This window comes from Protopterus annectens, chromosome 15.part0 (genome assembly GCF_019279795.1).
Source record: "Protopterus annectens isolate FY-2018-M chromosome 15.part0, PAN1.0, whole genome shotgun sequence".
Lineage (NCBI taxonomy): Eukaryota > Metazoa > Chordata > Ceratodontiformes > Protopteridae > Protopterus > Protopterus annectens.
In genome coordinates, this window is record NC_056749.1 from 538,990,624 (window position 1) to 539,009,704 (window position 19,081).

Below are 19,081 nucleotides of genomic sequence, written 5' to 3' on the forward strand. Positions count from 1 at the left end.
GTTTTAAGTGCCATTATGGTACAAGTCTTTACAGTAATCTCTGGTGTCTAATGTTCTCCCCACCCAGCATTTCAGGTGCTGATCGTTAGGCCTTTGGTGTGTGGAAGTATGACAGCAATCCCTACCCAACCACACACACACACACACATATCATTCCAAAGTCATTCACTCACACAATCAACCATTCATCTAACACACAATCGCATACCTACTGTAAACCATCTACCCCCTACTGCTACCTCCCAGGTAGACACACACACACACACACACACACACACACACACACACACACACACACACAAAACCCCTTGCATACATGCATGTAAGCATAAATACAACTCCCTAACCTACCTTACCACTAAACTTCCTGATACTTACCTCTAACATGATGGCTGAACATGGCCTTTTGGGCGTGTTCACTACTGCAACATAGTAGGAGCGGTCATGCTACCAGAATGATGCCTTCTTGGAGGCGTTTTCAGGAAAAGCAATCACATGGCTAATTAGCATATGCCTCTCCCCTGAACTGTAGCATAGAGTATGGTCTCGGAAATGGAACCACGAGGTATTGCATATCTTTATAAAAAATGTGTTAGGGCTGCCTATAAATTTGATACGGTTAACAGTCATGTACACCTTTTGGTAATCTATGAATTCCCCTAATGCCTTTGGTCTATAGAAGATCAAGGCCCCAGAGTTCTGCAGTTCAACTGTTTTAGTGCTTTCTCTGCAGCTGTAAAATGGTTTAGATCACTCTATGTACACTTGCAAAACTCATTGTTTCTTGTGATTTTTAGTGCGAAGCTTCCATACACAGTTTGCTTATCCTGAACAGAATTTCAGGAGGAATTAGCTTTCATGAAAATACCATCTGAGAACACAAAATTCAAATCACAGGAAGTGTTCATAGGTTCATACTAGGCCATCTGCCCTAGGGCATTTATAAGCCTAGCCAGAGTATGTTTGGCTTTCGCCACCCATTTTAAATTAATTTTGCTATGCCCTTTTTTGAGGTTAGTATACTGTGCCTCTGTCTAACAGTGACACAGAAGTGATACCTGGGGTAATCCTATGATCTCCCATCCACTCATCAAGATTCCTCTTGAAGAGAGTCAATGAGGGACTCTGCCTAACCTGGACTGGGATTTTATTCGAGTGAAGGGAGCCTCTGGGTTATGAATCTGTCCCTCTAGCAAGCATGTCCTATTTATTTCAGTGCTGAGGTTCAAGTCTCTCGAGTGTGTAGCTCAATGGGATTTGGATTTTTTGAGGTGCAGCATGTCCCTTAATTCCGGGTTGGACATAGCTTTATACGTCAGGCACAGGTCGCCTCTGAGCAGGCGGTATGCCACTGAGTAGAGCTGGAGTTTCTTTAACCGGGCAGCATATGGCATCTCTTTGAGCCCTTTGATCCTCTTGGTGAGGTACTTTTGGGGTCTTTCCAGTTGCTGCAGGTGTTTGGTAAGGTACATCCCAAAAGGGGCATTGTACTCGATTATGGGCCTGATGAGGGATGAGTAAAGAGGCACGATGACCTCCCCTAATCTAGATGTGAATCCCTTCATGATTAGGTGGGCTATATAAAATGTTTTTCTAACCACTTTGGCCACGTGGTTATCAAATGAGAGATTGCTATCAACTTGGGTCCCCAGGTCCCTTAATACTTCTTCTGTACTTAATGGATTACCAACTATGTGGTAATTTGTGGGCACTTTGTTTTTGCCAAAGGGGATGACTATACACTTCTTGGCGTTTAGCTTGAGGCCATGGCTCTGGCACCAGTTGTCTGTTTCTATGAGGCCCTTTTGGAGGATGCTTGTGTCGGCTGGAGAGTCGATTATGGCACCCAGTTTGCAGTCATCTGTGAACTTGGTCAGCCACAGTCCTTCTGTGTTGGCCTGTACCTCCGAGAAATATATACCGAACAAGAGAGGTCCCAGGACTGAGCCTTGTGGGATGCCACTTGTAACTGGTTTGGAGTCTGACATGGCTCCAGCAATTCTAACCATGTGGGTTCTGTCCTTGAGCCAGTTTGCAACCCATCTAGTGACATAGGGGTTTATATTTAAGCTGGTGAGCTTATCTATAATGCCCGAGTGGGGTATTGTATCAAAGGCTTTTGTGAGGTCCAGGTAGGCTGTGTGGACCACCTTCCCTTCGTCAATGGCCTTGGTGACTGTTTCAAAGAAGTTGACCAGGTTTAAGAGGCAGGATTTGCCCTTAACAAAGCCAAATTGGGTAGGATCCAGTGTCTGTAGGTCCCCAATATCTTTATTTTTGAGGTCCATGATGATCCTTTACATAGCTTTGCAGACCAAGCTAGTCAGGCTTATGGAGCGATAGTTTCCAGGGTCCGTTGAGGCACCACCTTTGTGGAGAGGGACCACTGTTGCTGTACGCCACTCTTTGGGTACATATCCTGTAGTAAGGCTGAGATTGAACAGTAGTTTTATGTTTGGGTTTAGCTCTTCATGGAGTTCATGTAGGACGCAGCCCGGGACACCGTCTGGTCCCATTGATGCTGTGTTTTTTGCTTTGGAGAGGGCGGCTCTTACCTGAGCATCTGAGATGTCAGGGGCAGCACTCTGCTGGGATAGATATTTGCCCTTTGGTGGGAGGGGAGAAGTTTGCGCTGAACCTGTCAGCTAGGATGTTGGCAATGTCTGTGGGTTCGTGTATTTTTGTCATTTTGGACTAATTCTGAGCATATCTGGGAATTCCCACCCAGGTTCCTAACATAACTAAAGAAAGCCTTGTGATTATCCTTAGTGTCCTGTGCAATTTTTCTCTTGAAGCTGGCCTTAGACGATTTTATGAGTGCCCTTAGTTTTTTGCTAATACTGATCAGAGATGCCTTCCCTTTTTGGGATTTTGCTCTATCATGTAGTAGCTTCCTCCTTCTATTGTATAGTTTGTTTATGGCTAGGGTCCACCAGACAGGACGTCTGCCTTTGGAGGATTGAGTCTTGGTTTTATTTGGGATTGCATGGTCCATGCATTCCTGAAGGTGTTCATAGAATGCATTTATAAAGGATTCTGCGGTCTGGGCCGTATTTTCCACAGGCCCGGGGGCTTTGAAGGATTCTAGAAGTAATCAGCAGAACCAAAACCCAGTGCTTTTCCTAGCCTGGACTCTCCATCAGGTGTACTACTGGATAGGTTATAGCTTTTTTTATATAAATAGGATTTAAACATATATACCTATCACTGTAGTATGCACTGTCAATAATGCAAAATATGAAGAAAAAAGCTAGACATGTGTAACAAACCCATCCAGTCCATTTACACGACTAGCTACAAGGGATCATTTACAGACCAAGAGTGATCTGCAGAGAGAGGAGCCTGAACAAACAGTGGCTAGAACAGTGAGGGATCTGCAGGGAGGGGAGGCTGAACAAACGGTGGCTAGCACAGTGAGTGATCTGCAGGGAAGGAAGCCTGAACAAACAATGGCTAGCATTGTGAGTGATCTGCAGGGAGGGGAGCCTGAACAAACAGTGGCTAGCACAGTGAGTGATCTGCAGGGAGGGGAACTGAACAAACAGTGGCTAGCAAAGTGAATGATCTGCAGGATGGGGAGCCTGAACAAACAGTAGTCAGCACAGTAAGTGATCTGCAGGGAGGGGAACCTGAACCATCAGTCGCTAGCACAGTGAGTGATCTGCAGGGAGGAGAGCCTGAACCATCAGTGGCTAGCACAGTAAGTGATCTGTAGGGAGGGGAGCCGGAGCAAATAGTGGCTAGCTGGTACTTATAGCAGGGAGTATGAGGCTAAGAATACCATATCAGTAATGTATAGTGTTATGGATACTGCTTAAAAGACTGCATACTTCTTACCAAGTGCATTGTGGATACTGTGTGTTTTACTGGCAACACTTGGTGCTCCTTCATCTTTTATAGCAGTGTTAGAGGCCTCACTAAAATTTCTAAGTTAAGGCACAGTGTAAGTATGCTATTTAAAACTGCCATGTTCTGACAGTTCTCCAGTGCAAACAGCAGTCACTAAGTTTTACAAGCTGATGAGTTGTAATATACCATGTCCAAGTTCTATGACATTTGTTTACCTGCTTGAAATGTCGCTACTCCCTGATAAATAAAAGTACATGAATTAACATTCTACACTGTTATCTACAGAAATATGCAGAAGGGGGAATGCAGCTGCCAATTTACATTTCTTTTGAATAATCCATTTGACTTGATTAATACAAAATGGCACCATCAAAGCCAGTCATTTTATAAGCATATCATTCTTAATTTTACATATCTGCTGTGTCTTGCTTTCCCAACAAGCTGGCTTTTCTCACGCCTATTTGCAATCTTTGTGTACACAATAGATGGGTGTTTGAATAACTCTTCTGCCTATGGCCAGACTCTTTGCAATGACAGATTGTGTCCTGGCGTGGGGAGGGGGGCTCAGTCTCCCACCCAAGTCTATCTTGTTGCATCTACAGAGTCAGTCCTTTGGGTAAGGGCCAACTTGTCTCCCTGTGGTCAGTCTCCTTACTCTGTTATGACCACCACTTCTTCCCATTGGTCAGTCTCTCCTTACGCAGCCATTCATGACACTATCACCAGTCCTGCTCTTGCTCCTCCTCTTCCTTCCTAATAACAACTTGCCATCATGGCACTCACTGTACTCGTCTTTCTTACTCTGTGCTGCCCCTAAAATGTAACGGTTTTGACACCTTACTCCATGTAATACTCTCTCAAAATGAAATAATTTCCATTACCACATATCTTCACACTTCCTTTACTCATACTCCAACTCCATCTGTCTGTACATTTCACAGTTCACTGCTGTACTCCATTCATATTTAGACGGATATGAACAGTGTCATATTTAAAATATATGCAAACATCACTTGTAGTACCTGTGTCAAAGGTGAGCTTCATGTCTTGGATTCTGATGTCTGAGAGATCTTTTTGCTTAGTACAAGCTAGCACATTCATTACTCCGCCACCCAGAGGCCGCTGGCATTTCCAGAGCTGTGGCTCATATCCTACATAATCAGACCTTGGCTTATAAAGGAACATACCTCAGGAAAATGTAGTCTAGGTGGCTAAGAGAGTCCCAGCCAGGGGCTTTAAGCACTCTTTAAAACCCTACATGTATGACCTATATTATAATTGGCTTTTTTGAAATGAACTGCTGATTTTACCTCATTAAGATACTCATTACACAAACACACACACACACGCACACATGCACACATGTGTAAATATAATCTTTTTTGCTACGGTTTTAGTCTTATCTCAACTCTATTTTGTCATTTACTTTATTTGATATTTTATTCTCTGAAGTTCTATTTATGTTTAGGTTTAAGCACATTCATAAACTTGATGTTAATTGTTTCAGAAAATGTCTGTTAAACATGACTTGCTTTTAAGAACTCCATTTTTAAATGAGTACGTCAGTTAAACATTATTTGCTTTTTAACAATTCTGTAAAGAAATTAGTAGCAAAATAGTAGCTTTTAACAATTCTTTAATGAAATGAGAATCAGTGTAGTTTTCTTTTAAACAAAAAACAAATGTACTTATAAAAACTCATTTTGTAATCTTACCCAAACATAAACAAACATAATTGATGGTGGCAAATACTTCATCACAGGAAGAAAGGATGCATTTTTATGTATAGCTGAAACATTAGCATAATTTCATTCATTCATCCATCCATCTATACATCCAACTAGACAGTTATTTATTTTCTGTACTCATGTTCATGGGGACCAGAACCTATGCTGGCAAGCAGGGCAGATAAGACTAGAACCAGTCCTATATGGTACACAGTTCCATGACAGGACAGACACCGATACACACACCTAAGGATAATGTATTATCAAATAAACCTGCCAGTATATATTTGGAATGGCAGAGGAAACCACAGGAAAATCCCACATGGGCATGCAAACTCCACAGAAGGAATTGTAGCTGTGACTCCAAGTGAGTATGATTCCAAGTGCTGTGAGATGGAACTATTCCTAGATGTTATACTGTTCCTTGACAGGACAGGCTCACTCACTCACACACACACACACACACACACACACACACACACACACACACACACACACACACACACACACACACACACACACAAACTAAAGGCAATGTATTGTCAAATCAACCTGTCACTATGTGTCTGGAATAGGAGAGGAAACTGGATACCCTAGGAAAAACCCCTATGGGCATGCAAACTCCACACAGAAGGCACTGTAGGTGTGAATTAAAGTGGAGATGGGTCTAAGTGCTGTGAGGATGCAATGCAATTTGCCCTATAACAGTGCTACCCAAGCTTGATTTTAATGCGTGGAAGAATGACCAATTTTAAGAAACCTTAAAATAGTCAAAGAGGTGGATGAGGAAGTTTATTGTGAGTACATCCGTATATTTAAAAAATTAGTTTGCATCTTACTTTAAGAAGGGTCCTTGCAATAGGGTTAAAACATACTTAAATAGATCATGCACAAATGACGCATCAAAAGAGACCAAATGAAACGTGTGTGTGTGTGTGTGTGTGTGTGTGTGTGTGTGTGTGTGTCTGTCTGTTTGTGTAAAAATACAGCAGTTTTAATGTTTACTAGCACTGATGCACACATCAAAAATAAATGCCAAAACTAACAAACTTGGAAATTAAACAGTTTCTAACCTATGCTCCCCTACCACCTTACTCACGTATGCTAACTGTACCCTCAATCTACAAATTACCTTATGAAAAGCTCTTTCTCTAATGCTGCTACAACCCATGACACACACAAACACACCTCACATTACCACATACATACAATACTTCTATCTCTTTATCTAGTCCTTACTGCAACCTTAACCTGCAAACATTCTTGCACACACTCTTACCCATAATCTCAAAACTTTTGGCATATCCAAAAGTTCCAGACATAAACAAGTCCATTTACCAGCATGCAAGCTAACCCGTCACACATATCCAAAGTCACATCAACATTTCTGGCATTGATATCAGTCAAAATTGATATTGTTAACTATAAACACACACACAGATTATATATATCACACACACATAAACATATCATACATCCATGTATATATATATATATATATATATATATATATATATATATATATATATATATATATATATACACACATGTGTGTGAAAATGCATTTAGAAAAAACAAACAAAAAAACTGAATGAAATAAAATAAAACACGGAGCCAAAGCTGACTGTAAAACCACTTTACTGGTGCTTCCTGGTACCTTGGCCACTGCCCTCAAGGGAGCAAATACACACCATTTGAGCAGTGCTTTTATATACAAACCAGCTAACTAACCAAATAATGATTAGCACTCCATTATCCAATTAAAATACAATACCCCACCAATAAAGTGCCAAGTGTCCATCCATACAGTTTTTAAAAGTGTAACTCATGCATCTCCCACCAAAAAATATATGCAACATTTCAGCTTTCATCATTAATGCATGTGAAGTACATCAACAATAGATATTATAAATACTTCATGATGCAAGCATTACATACACTTTTTAAAAAACTGTATGGATAGGCACTTGGCACTTTAATGGTGGGATAATGGAGTGTTAATTGTTATTTGGTTTAATTGTTTTGTATATGTGATGCCTGTGCCCTGACCCAGCAATCAAGGAGCCTCAATCCTCACCACTAACACCAGTGAGGGGCGTCTCACATAGGAGGAAAGGATAAGAAATACACACAGTAAAGTGAAATTTCCCTTAAGAGCACACAGAGATAACAGTCACTCTGGGGCTGCTCGCTCCCTTGCTCTCCAGGTCCGCAATAAGACTCCTCACTGGCACAGCTGTAGGGTCCAGATCTCAGCCAGCTGGGCAAGCTAAAATCTCCAGCACCCTCTCTGTCCAACCAGTGCTTCGTGTCCCTGCCCAAGTAGCTGACACACACACACTTTGAGATAAGAGTTTATACAACCACACATACACTCCTGGGGAAGGCTGACACAGGTTTTCCAGCTGTGCCTCTTTTACCCAGACTATATAGTAGAAATCATTGCCACCACCCAGCTAATATTTATCAGCTACTCAAAGGCCCTTAAAAGGGTGTCCAATTATTACTGTGCAATATTATTATCCAATTGGTAAGTGTGACTAAACAGTCAAGGCTTATTTGGAATGACTTGGACAGTAATTACTATAAATATGCAATGTACTCTAGAGCTTAAATTATCTCTACACAGTCACAGTTGAAAGGTTTCAAAATATTTAATAATAAATAATAAAAACACAAGACAATGCTTCTTACTACACAGTGCTAGTCAAGAGTTCAGAGATAACAGAGAAATACTTAAAATAATTCAGTAGTACAGTTCTGACATCACAGAAAAAACACAATCTAATCTTTCTAGTTTCTAGCTATTTCTAAGAGAAAACACAAATCTAAGATAACTTACATATAGAGCAAGACAGTGCTGATGAGTTGGATAGTCAAGACAAAAATGCTTAATAATCTCCGATTCTCTCTGTTTTTAAAATCACATTCCTGGTTCCCATTACATCATTCTTCACACTTCCGTGGGTTCCCAGGCTAACAGAAACTGCATTTACATTCTTAACATATCCTTGTGTTATCTTGCAGCTGGTTAGGAAGCAGAGCAATAAAAATACAGTTGCATGTTTAAATCTGGAAATTTATCTCTTGGTTAAAACAATAGAAATAATGTCCTCATCTAGACAGGCCGGAGACGACTTTAAATCAAAGACAGTCACAAAATGCTTGACTTAGCTTCCTTACAGCATATTGCACTGTTGTTCACATCAGTATTTACAGATGATAGAATTATCTATAAAATTCTATCTGGCTAGGCTGGCAGCCTTCACCCATATCTTCACATATCTCCCCCCCTTGAGAACTCAAGCTAGTTTTTCAAGTGACCCTTGTGAAACACTACTTGAGAGGGTTAGGTCTATCTGAGTATAACTACCCCATTCCCTGTCTTGAGAGCCCATCTACATGGGCATTGCTAATTCCACTGCAGTGCTGCACTGACATATCATATGATTGCAACCCCAGGCTCCATCTTAGCAACTTGACATTTTGCTGGGTGGCTGTGTTTAACCATGTTAGGGGGTTGTGATCTGTCATAATAGTGAATTTCCTTCCATACAGATAAGGCTGAAGTTTCTGCAGTGCCCACACTATGGCTAGACATTCCTTTTCTACAGCTGCATAGCATTCCTCCCTGGGTTGGAGCCTATGACTGAGATAAACCACTGGGTATTCTTCTCCCTCTGAAGAAATCTAGCTAAGTACAACCCTCACCCCATGGTTTGAAGCATCCACCTGCACAACACATTATTTGCTGTAATCTGGAATGGCTAACACAGGGGGTCCTCCCAAAGCTTCTTTAAGCTTCTGGAATACCTGCTCACATGCTGGGGTCCACACTACCTTATCTGGCCTGTTCTTCTTTGTCAGGTCTGTGAGGGGAGCAGCTATGGTACTATAACTGGGGATGAACTTTCTATAGTAACCTGCTGTCCCCAAAAATGCCCTCATCTCCTTTTTGGTAACAGGTGCAGGCCATGCCTGAATGGCTTCTACTTTTGCAGGTTCTGGCCTTATCTTACCACTCCCCACTCTATGTCCTAGGTAGGATACCTCTGCCGTACCCACCTGATATTTGCTCATCTTAATGGTCAACCCTGCCCTCTGTAGTCTGCCCAGCACCTCCCTGACATGCTGAAGGTGCTCTGGCCAGGAATGGCTGTAGATGGAAATGTCATCTAGGTAAGCAAGGGCAAACCCTCCTGCTTCTGCTAGGATATGATCTACCAGCCTCTGGAAAGTTGATGGGGTATTCTTCATCCGAAAGGGCACCTTGGTGAACTCATACAAGCCAAAAGGAGTCACAAAGGCTGACTTCTCTCTAACACTGGGAGTCAAGGGCACCTGCCAGTAACCCTTGGTAAGATCAATGGTTGTACAATACTTAGTCCCACCCAGCTGCTCTAGGGCCTCATCTGTCCTAGGCATGGGGTAAGCATCTGACTCTGTGTGACTATTTAATTTCCTGTAGTCCACACAGAACCTGGTGCTGCCATCCTTCTTTGGCACCAGCACCACTGGGGAGGCCCAGGGACTGTTGGACTCTTGAATCACCCCTAGGTCCAACATCTCCTGTACCTTCTCCCTCAGAGTCTGTTTGACTCTCTCAGGCACTCTATAAGGGGCCTGCCTAATAGGTTTTTGGGGTCCTGTATCCACCTGGTGCTGCCATAGGTGGGTGCACCCTGGTTTCACAATAAACATATCCCCACATTCCTACAACACTGCTCAGATTTCTCGAACCTGGGTAGGAGATAGCTGCTGGGACATTGCTATCCCTTCCACTGAGGTGTCAGCCCGAGCCTCACTGAGGAAATCAGTCCCCAGATCTCCCTCAGACTCCTCCTGCAATCCACTGCAAATGCTCAGCACAAGGGCCTCCCTATCATGGTAAGGTTTCATCATGTTAACAAGGTACAATTTATGCCCCTGCCTAGCAGTTCCACCATGTAGTTAACATCACTTACCTTTCTTACCACCTTGTAGAGTCCCTCCCAAGCTGCTTGCAGCTTGTTGTGTCTGACAAGAATGAGAACCATTACCTTCTGCCCCACAGCACACTCTCTAGCTCGAGCATTCCTGTCATACCACACCTTTTTCTGTTGTTGGGCTTCTGCCAGGTTCTCCTGGGCCACGCCCATGAGTTCCCTGAGCCTTGTCCTGAGATTTGGGACATATGTTACAACAGATTCCTTGTGAAACTCACACTAACCTTCCCACACATTTCAAATTAAATCTAGAGGTCCCCTCGCCCTATGCCCATACAGCAACTCAAAGGGTGAAAAACCTGTGGATTCGTAGGGAATCTGTCTGTAAGCAAACAGATGGGGCAAATATTTGCCCCACTTCCTCTTAAACTGATCAGCAAATGCCTGTAGCATGGACTTGATTGTAGAGTTTAACCTCTCAACAAGACCATTTGTCTGGGGATGGTAGGGGGTGGTCTTCATGTGCTTCACCTGACAGGACTTCCACAGACAAGCCAGCAGGTCTGACATGAAATTGGCACCTCTGTCAGTCAGTATTTCTTTTGGGAAACCTACCCTGCTGAAAATCTCTAACAAAGCATTTGCCACCTTCTCTGCCTCAATGGAGGACAAAGCCACTGCCTCAGGGTTTCGTGTAGCATATTCCACTACCACTAGGATATACTTTTTCTCTGTGGAACTTGGGGTACTTAGAGGATCCACAATATCCATAGCTACCCTCTGAAACGGCTCCTCAATCACAGACAAAGGCATCAAAGGAGCTCTCACCTTGTGTCCTGCCTTGCCTACCTCTTGGCACTACTCACAGGTCCTGCAGTACCCTGTTACATCTCTGGAAATTCCAGGCCAATAGAAGTTCTGCATAATATACCTCTTTGTACGTTTTATGCCCATATGACCTGCAAAGGGAATATCATCGGCTATGGCTAGAAGCGCCAGATGGTAGGCTCTAGGCACTACCAACTGCTGTACTCTCTCACCTTCTAGCCCTCCCTCAGGGGTCCACTCTCTGTATAGTAACCCTTTGTCCCAGTATATAGATTCCCCCTTTCCTTGAGACTCAGATGCCTCCCTAGCTACCTGCCTCAGGCCTTGCAATGTAAGGTCCGAGATCTGAGCCTGTCTCAACTCTCTCCTTGTAACCCTTCCCAGCTCCCCTTTTACAGGAAGTCTGGCACCCTCTGACAGTGGTGCCTCACTGTCAACCTGGGTACTACTACTCACCTCTACCTTTGCAGTCACTCTGTCCAAGGGACCATCAGTACCCCCAAGCAGCTTTGGCTCACCTTCAGTCTCACTGCTACAGAGTAGCTCCCTCCCTGAAGTAACTACCTCACAAGTCCTGGCTGCAAGTATGCAGTCTGTCTGGGTCTTCCCCAGGATACCAGACCTACATGCTTGTCTCGAAGCCTGACTGTGTGTAACTGCATGAACACATGGTACTGCCACATCCAAATCCTTCTCTATCAAGACATCTGCAGGATGGTAGTCCAGTACCCCTGTTGTCTCAAGACAACCTACTATTGACATTTTGTCTTTCCCACTTACTGGCTCCCTCACCTTTTGTTCCCCAGCTTGTCTCCATGGACACCTGTATGCCACATGGCCCCACTGGCTACATTCAAAACATTTAACCCTAGCTCCTGGATGTGTACCTGGACTAGTGGCTTTCCCTGCTACTGGCAGATTCTGCTGGGGCAGTCTGTGCTGCCCACCATGGATTCCTTTAGACCCATGAGCAGTATTGGGGGTCCCTTTCTGGTGCAGGGCTTCCCTGTGTGTCAGGTATAGGTCTCCGTTCTTCCCCAACTCATCTGAAGTATCACATTGTCTATCAGCTAACCAGATCCTCATGTCCTCAGGCAAAGTGCTAAAGGTTTGTTCCCTCACCAAAAGGTCTGCCATCCCTTCAAAAGTGGTGACCTGACATCCACTCACCCACCTATGGAAATAAGTGCTCAGTTCAGCAACATATTCACATACACTTTCATCTGCCTTGTGTCTATGCTCACAAAACTTTTTTCTATACATTTCAGGTGTTAGCTTAAACAATTCTAACAAATGCTTTTTAACAATAGTATAATCAAAACATGCAACGTCAGACATTTTTGACAAAACAGTTACAGCTTTACCATGGTGTAAGGGGGTCAGGAACCTTACCCAGAGCCTTTGGTCAATACCATACTGTTTGCATACCCTCTCAAACATATGAATGAAACTGTCAAAATGATCCCCCTCTTTAAACTGCGGAAGAAATTTACTGATCTGTTGTGCTTCTGGGGTCCAGTTACTCCCTTCCCCATTACCTTCATGACTGTGGCGAAGAGTCAGCATCTCCTTCTCATGCTGCCTCTGCCTCTCCTTTTCCTCAGCTTCCAGGTGTAGCAATTTCTCATTCTCCTCTGCCTGCAAATGTCGCAGTCTCTCAGTTGCTTCTATTTCCACACCCCTGGCCTCTAACTCAAGTCACTTTAGCTCCAGATGGATTTTTAAGTCCTCTGCAGAAAGGTTGAGCTGCCCATTCTCCGAGGATATTATATCTCCACTGCCAGTCTGATTACCCTCCTGGTTGCCGTTTTCTGATGCAGCTGTAACCAAGGCTGCAATCAGGTCTGCCTTAGTCAGGTTTCCATGTACCCGTCCCCTAGTCTGGCACATCTCCGCCAGCTGGCTCCTTGTCAGCTTTCCATACTCCTCTGCTGACATGCTGCCTGCTCACCCTGACTAACTAAGCTAACAAAGGAAATAAAACAATTGTGATCTGAACTCTTGAATATTCACTGCACGGCTGATTTAGAGTACAAAACACCTTCAAAGCTCACTGTACACAAGCTACAGGAATTCACTCTACCCACACCACTACAAGCCAATTAGTATTTGCCAACTAATTAATATGTGATGTGGATATCCCACCACTGCCAAACAATTAATATGTGATGCCCATGCCTGGCCCAGCAATCAAAGAGCTTCAATCCTCACCACTAACACCAGTGAAGGGCATCTCATATAGGAGGAAAGGATAACAAATACACACAGAAATGTGCAATTTCCCTTAAGAGCACACAAAGATCACAGTCAGTCTGAGGCTGGTCACTCTCTTGCTCTCCAGGTCCCCAATAAGACTCCCCATTGACACAGCTATAGGGTCCAGATCTCAGCCAGTCTCCAGCACCCTTTCTGTCCAACCAGTGCTTCATGTCCCTGACCAAGTAGCTGACACACACACACTTTGAGATAAGAGTTTATACAACCACACATACACTCCTGGGGAAGGCTGGCACAGGTTTTCCAGCTGTGCCCCTCTTACCCAGACTATACGGTAGAAATCACTGCCACCACCCAGCTAATATCTATCAGCTACTCAAAGGCCCTTAAAATGTGTCCAATTATTACTGTGCAATATTATTATCCAATTGGTAAGTGTGACTAAATAGTCAAGGCTTATTTGGAGTGACTTGGACAGTAATCACTATAAATATGCAATGTACTCTTGAGCTTAAATTATCTATACACAAAACAGCCACAGTTGAAAGGCTTTAAAATATTTAATAATAAATAAAAACACAAGACAATACTTCTTTCTACACAGTGCTAGTCAAGATTTCAGAGATCACAGGGAAACACTTAAAATAATTCAGTAATACAGTTTTGACATCACAGAAAAAACATTTAGTCTAATCTTTCCAGTTTCTAGCTATTTCTAAGAGAAAATACAAGTCTAAGATAACTTACATATAGAACAAGACAGTGCTGATGACTTGGATAGTCAAGACAAAAATGCTTAATAATCTCTGATTCTCTCTGTTTTTAAAATCACATTCCTGGTTCCCATTACATCATTCTTTACACTTCCCTGGGTTCCCTGGCTAATAGAAACTACATTTACATTCTTAACATCTCTTTGTGTTATCTTGCAGCTGGTCAGGAAGCAGAGAAATAAAAATACATTTGCATGTTTAAATCTAGCAGTTTAACACTTGGTTAAAACAATAGAAATAATGTTTTCATCTAGACAGGCCGGAGCCGACTTTAGATCAAAGACCGTCACAAAATGCTTGACTTAGCTTCCTTACAGCAGATTGCACTGTTGTTCACATTAATATTTACAGATGACAGAATTATCTATACAATTCTATCTGGCTAGGCTGGCAGCCTTTACCCATATCTTCACAGTATATAAAAGGACTGCTGAAATGGTGTGTATTTGGTACCAAGAAGCACCAGTAAAGTGGTTTTGCAGTCAGCTTTGGCTCCATGTTTTATTTTATTCATGTAAATGCATTTAGGGAAGAGAGAGAGGCTGCAGACAGAAATAAAGCATTCATCAGAATAAATCTGTTAACAGTCTATACAGCTGTACTGTTAAGCTGAAGTTGGTGCAGTAGACAAAGTCACTGCCGCATGAATGTTTTTGTACTAGCTATATCCTGCATGCAATGGGTTTCAGTTACTGATAATGGTGGCTTAACAGCAAACAAATACAATTGGTTTGCCAGCTGGACCAGTATTGCTCTAGAGTGCATTCATTACTTCTGTCAAAAATGAAAAAAAAAAATGCGTTTTAATACAGTCAGCAACATTATACAGCCCTGGGAGATTAAGTCTGAAGTAGCTGTAAAGATCATCAGGCTTTGCAAAATTTATACATTCTACACGTTTTTCCGTTCTGTTTCAGTTTTCAAGCAGAATTTCTCTCAATGATAACTGCTTGTGGTAAAAGTCAAATTGCATTTACTCTCACAAAATTAAAGAGTGTATTTCCTTACTTCTAATAATAAATATAATGCATAAAGGCTAACAAAATGATAGCTAAGTATGCAAGTGTGAATAAATGTGTTTTTCTTTTGTCCTTATTGTAAAATAAAATAAAGAATCTAGTTCTACAATAAGAGCACTACACTAATAGTGAAAATCCTGTTTTTAAGAAGTAACTGTACTTTGTAAAAGTAGAATCTTACTTACTAATAATAATTACAAAGTCTGTAATATCCAACAAATCAAAAATCTTACTGTATAATAAGATATTTAAGTAATAATTCCCAACAGGGTGTGCAGCACTTGGGTATACCAGACAACTCCACGAGTAGAGGCTGACGATTTCTTCTGGAAGGTCTAGTACTCCTCATTACCATCTAACCAACAAAAAAGACATTATTATGCTTAAAAACTGGGCTACCATCAGCACTGTTTCTTAAAATGTTAAATACTGCCATAAATATAAAATACAGTAGTTTGAAGTAAAATAGTTCCTCTTCCTGAACATTTTGTTAACATAACCCTTTGAAACGTCCAGTTGGCAGTAGGGCTTCTCATTCGTTTCAGACGATATTTCAAAAGATAAGACTTTTTACATGCAGTAAAAGCAAGGCAGTCATTTTTGTACTATGGTGAACAATAAATAAAGTTGAGAATGAAAAATTATACTAAAATGCAATCTAATAGCCCAAGTGTTACAGAGTATGTTAAAAATGTCTCCTGTATTTACAAAAATCTGAATCCCTTAATGGTTAGTGACTTGCAACAGTTATCAGAAATATTTTCCTTTTCCATTATAAATCAGAAATGGTGGTTATCTGTAACAGGTAAAAAGAAAGTTTTGAAATGACCACCAATAATGTTATAGGCTTCATAGGTTTATACTACTCTAACTGCCCTTTTGAGGCCATTTTAAGCCTAGCCAATTATCCCTTGTGAGAATTAAACCCCGCGCACCTTGTGTCTGTAAGGTAAACACCTTAACTGCTATGCCAACCTCCCACCTAAGCACACAAAACATGTTTCAAGTCAGTCTCCAGAGATTTAAGAACATCTTAACATTTTCATAAATGTAACAAATCAACAATGCCGCACAGGGGGTATGGGATTGGTGGGAAGAGTTTACAATTATATTGAAAATCCTTTGTTTAGTACCTTAAACACAGCTGCACTACATGTTTTGGGGATGGTCACTTTAATAGGAAATCATAACATGCTTAATGGAAGTTGTTCAAAGGCAAATTTTAGCTTTTAATGCAGATGTTTCTAAGAAGCAGGGTAGCTTTTGTGAAAAAAAGTAGCACTGTTAGTTGGTAAGCTGCTTGACAGGATATGGAAAGTTTTTCTCTTTCTTTCATTCATTTATTTTCTGATATCCATTTTATGGTTAAGATGAGCTAGAGCCTTTCCTTGCACACACTAGGCACAAGGTAGGATACCACTCTTTCACAAGACATGCACAGGCATGGGCCACACACACACCATGCACACTAATTGGCAAAGCAAAGGATAGTCAGTTCACCTACTGTATATCTTTGTCATGTAAGAGCAAACTGAAGCACCCAGCAAACCCACAGACACAGGGAGGTCATTGAGACCATGCTGAGAAGGTGCCCCAGCCAAGCAGCAAACTGGAAATTTAAATGTAGTAAAGCTGCAATTCTGCCCACTGCATTACCATGTCACTATTCTCTTATGTACTGTATTAAAGAGATCATGACTAGATTTGCCAAACAAAAGTCTTATTATTAAAGGGGCCTCTAAAACTTGAACCTCTACACCAGGGGTATTCAGTACATGGTCTACAAGGCCAGATTCCAGCCCACCAAATCATTTTATCCAGCCACTGGCATGTCCCACAATAAACTGCTTTGATTGTAAAGATACATGTTGGACATGGTAATGTTGCCCCTCAACCTTGCCAAGTATGGTAAGTGACCTCTGAACAAAACAGGTTAGAAACCCCTACTGTAGACATTGTCCCAAATTACTCACATTAGCACTGTTGTTTGTGGAGGCCTACATTTTATCATTTATTGTTATTAGAAATATTTTATCCTTCTGTTTAGAATCTGGCATGCTGTCTAGATTCATATGAATATATACCATAACTGAATTTTAATATGACAGCATATGCCAGCCTTTGGTCAACTGTTGCGCCCCCCCAACACCACCCGGTACCCCCATCCTGGTCTACTACACCATCCAGATTACTAGAAAAGTGTCCCTGCTAGAATGACGCCCTAGGCGGCCACCTAGTTGGCCTATGCCTAAGGCCGGCTGTGTGTGCCAGGTAATTGTTGACTGTACCAGCTGAAATATGTGAAGATTTTACTGTGGAATATTACAGCAGTGAACTCTAGCAATCTTTATACATATAAATGAGTTTATTGTACAGAAACAAAAATAAAGCAAGTTCTTCCAAGTAAAAATAAATTCTTGTGGCTTAATCAAAACCTCATCAAGAGCCTTTAATTCAGTTTTATACTGCTGTGAAGTAGTTTGTGGTAGTAGTGCTGTATGGATTCCTCTGGCAGAAACATCTTCCAGCTTTTTGCAAAGGGTAAATGCTGTCTGCCTGGGCTTTTGTTAGTCCTCTTTTTTTATCATATATACAACTTCACCATTAAAGAAACCTACTGTTACTGATACACCCAGTTGTCTATCTTGATTTAAAGCAACTGATACACTTTTGCCAAAACACTTAGTGCATTTAAATTATTGCTCTCTTTGTAATGGATTCCTTACATCATTGTATAAGCATTATTTACACTACAATTTACATACACAGATGTTACTCAATCACTATTTATACATATTTGCATCACTTGTATGCTTCTCTGCAGTAAGAATTACCTCTCTTCCGATTATGAATCCTGTTTGGTCTTTTTTTTATTTTTATCAAACAAGGCAGTATTATTTTTAATATATTAGACCAAATACCTATAAAATGTACAATCTGTTTCTAATAATGAAACTGGTCTAAAATTATGAAAATAGGGTTGGATCCTTATCTTGTTTTAAAACTGGGTAGTTAGTGTATATCTCGAAGAAGTTGGAATTGCACATTTATAGCAAAAAAACTTTGCAAACAAATATTTCGATGGATGGATTTTATATAATTTTAGTAACTATCCCATCCATTCCTGAAGCTTTACGTTTTTATTTTTAAACTGCACATGTCTGTAATAGTTATTTGTTTTAAGAGGTATTTAATATTTTTGTTTTTGATAATTTTACATTCCTAAGTAAAATGTGTTCAAATATCTTTCATCCAAATCCTCTTTTCTTCTTTTCTGACATTTCATACCCTTTAAATGAAAATAAGCCATCTTTGATGTTTGTCAATTTGCTGTTTACTTCCTATAGTCCTGAAGTACAGTATTAAGCCTAGATATAATATTGGAACTAGTTGCCAAGTTATATTAAAACTGTAGAAGTTAAGGACTATGATAGCAAGTCCACCTTTTTCAAGTTAATACTACTTTAAGATTTAATAGGAAGTTTTTATTTAAAACCTTAACTGAGTCTAGAAATGCTTTTAAGCATTTAGTTTAGCAACATTTAAGTTTTCTTTTATTTTAATTAAATCTTTATCACAGCCTTTCATTTTGTTATGACAAATGAATTAGTTTTAGCATGCGTGCATGCTTCAAGAGAATCTAATAAAACAGTACTGTTTACCTCTCCTCTATCATTAACTGAGATACGTTTCAGTTTCTTCAGCCAATCCTTAAATTAATTAATTGTCATCATATATGACAC

General features: G+C 41.1%; 1 protein-coding gene across 4 annotated transcripts in view; it reads left to right on the forward strand.

Annotated features, from left to right (window-relative positions):
* The window catches only part of TMEM255A (transmembrane protein 255A), a 370,298-nt gene that overhangs the window by 316,588 nt on the left and 34,629 nt on the right, over nucleotides 1-19,081 (forward strand). The gene's annotated exons all lie outside the window — the stretch shown is intronic.